Here is a 4116-nt window from a genome sequence, read left to right as displayed (position 1 = left end):
CCGAAGTTGAAGGGTCGTTTTTTGGAATATTCCGAAGATGAGAGGTCATTTGGTGGACTGTTTGGATTAAATATTCGATTAATCATTTTTTCAGGGCTAGTTAGCTCGAAAAAAGGGATTTTTCGGATTGATGATCTAGCTTCTATCATTTGTATCATCATTTTGGTACCTTTTCAAGTCATCATTTTTAACCTGCATGCCACGGTTTTAGATCCTTATCTCCATATTTGTGGGATTTGGATTTAAGGCTCGGGGGCTGCGGGGTACGTGGCATCGACTACTTATTTTTCAAATTTCTTTGACGGACAAGGAGGATTACAGACAAGTGGAACCCTCAGCCTGATTCTCCGATTCAACCTAAGGCTCGGGGGCTACTCCATATGGATTGCGATTTTTCAAATCGCACACCATGAGTAAAAATAAAATTCGGGGCATGAGCACCTCATAGCTTCAATGCAGCCAAGCAAGTGCTCGAAGAAGGATTTCAAGGCAAAGCTTTAGGAAGGAGTCGAAGATTGCTTCAAAAGTACTCAATAAGCCTGCAGTACTCAGCTACGAAGAGCTCGAGGGCTTGTCAGACCCGGGGCCACCGGGCTGGGTACATAACGTAGTTTAAAGAGATCTAAGAGATTAAGTCCGTCTTATCTCTTATTCATTTTGTTTATCTCTTGTTTATCCAGTTTAAATAGGAGATAGAGCTAACCAGCACGGAGGGGATCTACTCGAGATATGTTCTGGTATGATCCCTCAGCGGGTGTTGGTTAGCATCTTTGTAACTCTGGCCTCTCGGATATATAAGGGAGGTCAGGGACCCCTCTCAAAACACGATCTCTAGGTCATTCTACACCAAAAGCAATACAAACCACCATACAGGACATAGGGTGTTACGCATCTTGCGGCCCGAACCTATCTAAGCTTTGTGTTCCTTGCACCTTCGAGTTTCTGATCTCGGCGTCTCCTCACCCAAAACTTACCACCCTGGGTATATCCCTCAGTGGGCAGCCGGTTAAACACCGACAATGTGCAGCCGGCGTATCGATACCCCTCTAAAGGGTCTTCAATTGGGTGCCAGGATAGTGGCGTTGAATATGTTGGATGGCGAGGGGTCCGGCTTCTTGGTCCGACAATTGCGCTAGTGGGGTCTTGGGTGAATGTAACAGCCTAAGGTAAATTTCTTAAATTTTAATGAATTTATTTGGGCTTAAATAAAATCTCTAGGGTTTTTCTTGATTTATCTTGCATTTAAAGTAATTTTATAACACAAGAAAATAAAATTCATGCTGGAGCATTGTTTTCCTTGTGTTGAGTTTATAGGGTTTGAATTCGAATTTATTTGAATTCAAATAGAATTGTTTGAATAGTTTAAGTGTGGGAAAAGAAAAGGAAAAGAATTAGAAAAGAAGTCAGACCAAACCCCTTGGGCTGGCCCTCTCCCCAGCAGCCCACTCCCCTCTTTCCCTTTTCCCCCGCGTGGGCCACGCTCGGCCCAGCCGCCAGCCCACCTCCACCTCTCCAGCGCTCAGCCCAGCCCGCGCTCTTTTCTCTCTCGCTCTGTTTCCTCGGCCCAACCTGGCAGCGTTCCCTCCCCCTCTCCTTTCTTCTCCCCCTCGCACCACCGGCCGCGCCTGAGCCCGAGATCTCCGGCGATCCCTCCATGCTGGGCCCGCACGCCGAGGGTTCTGCCGCCCCATAAGTAGGACCCCCGAACCCCCCCTGCGTTCCTATCCCTATCCTTGGCGGCGCCCCCAAACCCTAGGACTCCCTCCGCGTTGCTCCGCCGCAGCACCTCCTCTGCACCACCGTGGGCACGCCGCTTCATCACGCCCTGGCCTGCGAGAGCTCCCGCATCCGCGTCGCCTCATCACCCAGGAGCTCCAGCGCCTTTCACCCGCGACTCCGGCCTGTTCTTGGGCCTGAATTTCTCCCGAAGGCCGCCATAGGTGAGCACGGCCGTCGCCGCAATTGCTTGCCGCCGGCAGACCGCGGGCCCCCTTAACCGTCTGGTCGCCTCCGCAGGAGTCCCCGGAGCCGATCTACGCAAGCCAAGGATCCCCGCCACCCCTGCTGCAGCCTGTCCACAAACACCGACCGTCCCCGCCGCCCGCCGTCGTCGACGATCGCTCTCCGCCACGCCTTCGGCCAATTCCTGCCTCGGTGAGCACCACACATTCCTCCTGGTCCTATTGCGCTAGCTCCCGCAGGCCATAGCCCCTCCTACAGCCGGAGCGACGACCACCGGCGCCCTGTTGCCGCTGCCGCCCGTGGACTTGCCACACGGAGCCCTGACGAGCCCTGCTGTAACCCTAGGTGGGTTACTCATGCCGAGCCGTGCCTCCCTGACCTTTTTCCCGCTCGAATTCCAGCCCGGAGGGCCAAGTCTGGCTAGCGCCGGCGAGACGCCGCCGCGGGAGGGGAGCTCCGGTGATCCCTCCGCCGTCCCGTACGCCCTTTGACCCCGAGCCGTGAGATCCCAGGACGGGCGGATGAGATTAGATCGCGACCTTCTTTGTTGTGAGCCGTAGGATCGAGATCCGAGCGTCCAGACCCGAAGATACCGGTTCGGCCTGCCAGTTTTGCTAAAGAGCCCCTGCGCTTTTTGAAAACCAACCCGCAGTCCATCTCTAGTTCAAAAGTATTTGCAGTTAGATCCTGTTTCATTCGTTTAGGCCCCTGAGTTCTTTAGAAATAGAACCCACCGTCCACCCCCGGTGTTTTTGCAGGTTAGACCCCAGATCTAGCCTTTAATTATGTTTAGGCTCTCGATTTTCGCATCGAAACCCCTGGTTTTCCTTTTTTCTTACAGAAAGGCCCCTGGACCTTGTTTTTGCCCTAGATTTCACGTCTTAGCTCCGTTTTAGGCGGTTTTTGTGCTCACATGATCGTTGTAACGTGTAGAATAGTTCTATCATAGTTTTGTGTGCTGTTTTTATGTAATGTTGTACTGTTTCTTATCTTTTGTCTTTGTTTGTATGTATGTGTATGTGCTGGACCATGTTTTGGCGTTGCGATCGTGAGTAGACGCTGAGCCTTTGGACGAGTACCAGGAGTCCCTCTCTGCAGAGCAGTTTGAGCAATAGCAGGAGAACTTCAAGGAAGGCAAGTATAACATAAATATCCTATCACTTTTAAATACAATTTCATACTGCATTTTAATCCTGTATGCCTATAAGGACTTATTCCTAGCCACCTTATCCTTTATATATATATATACCTTGGGTTGCATTTTGGTTAGTTGTGCTAGGTGCTGCGCTCTCACACACCTCGATCCTTTTTAATTAATTTGATTAATGGTTATATGCAACTTAATTCTGAGAGTGGCCCTCTGTGCTGTGTGCTTGAGCGGCTCACGTCTCCTTAAAATATATTTTTGATAGAAACATGGTTTAGGGGGCCAGCACGGTGCTTAGTACTTGGTTGGCCACTCTCCATAAGGACCGGTTCATAGAGCGACAACCTGGGACAACCGCGCAACCACAAGACTGGAATGGGACGGTCTTGACTTACTAATTAGGTCATTTTGGTTCGGGAGTAACTTACCTGCGGGGCAAGAGGGGTGGTAAGCTTCAATGGTCCCTGCTCCTCCGGCTTGGTCTGTGCTGTGTGCTTGTACCCCCGTGAGGTGGGCCCCATCGTTGCTGATCCAGAAACCTTAGCGGTTACACCTTACTAACGTGATCCTTTGTAACGGTCTCGTAGTGTGCTTGCTAGCCATCTCACCTAAGGAACTGTGATGAACAACTAGCGTAGCTCACGACTTGTGGGTAAAGTTGTGCAACCTCTCGAGAGTGTAAAACTAATATATCAGCTGTGCTCACAGTCATAAGCGGCCCAGATCTTCCGTCTGATTAGTGGGTGTTTACCTTTGGTGGTTTGGCTTGGTTCTCAGTAGACCCATGATTAATCTTAATTAATTATTATGTAACTTGGGTTATGGTAATTCATCCACTTGTAGTAAATAGCTTTAATAAAATTTGCCAAGATTAAAAGCTAATGCAGTTGAGTCAGCTAACCTTAGAGCCTCATAATTCGTGTTATACTTGTTGAGTACAAGTTGTGTACTCACACTTGCCTTCTCTACTCTTCTGTTCTCTCTGGGATACCTTCGACTGCTGCTCA

This window comes from Panicum hallii, chromosome 1 (assembly GCF_002211085.1).
Source record: "Panicum hallii strain FIL2 chromosome 1, PHallii_v3.1, whole genome shotgun sequence".
In the NCBI taxonomy this organism is placed as follows: Eukaryota; Viridiplantae; Streptophyta; class Magnoliopsida; order Poales; family Poaceae; genus Panicum; species Panicum hallii.
The sequence above is the reverse complement of the archived record's forward strand: the minus strand, read 5'-3'. Positions refer to the sequence as shown.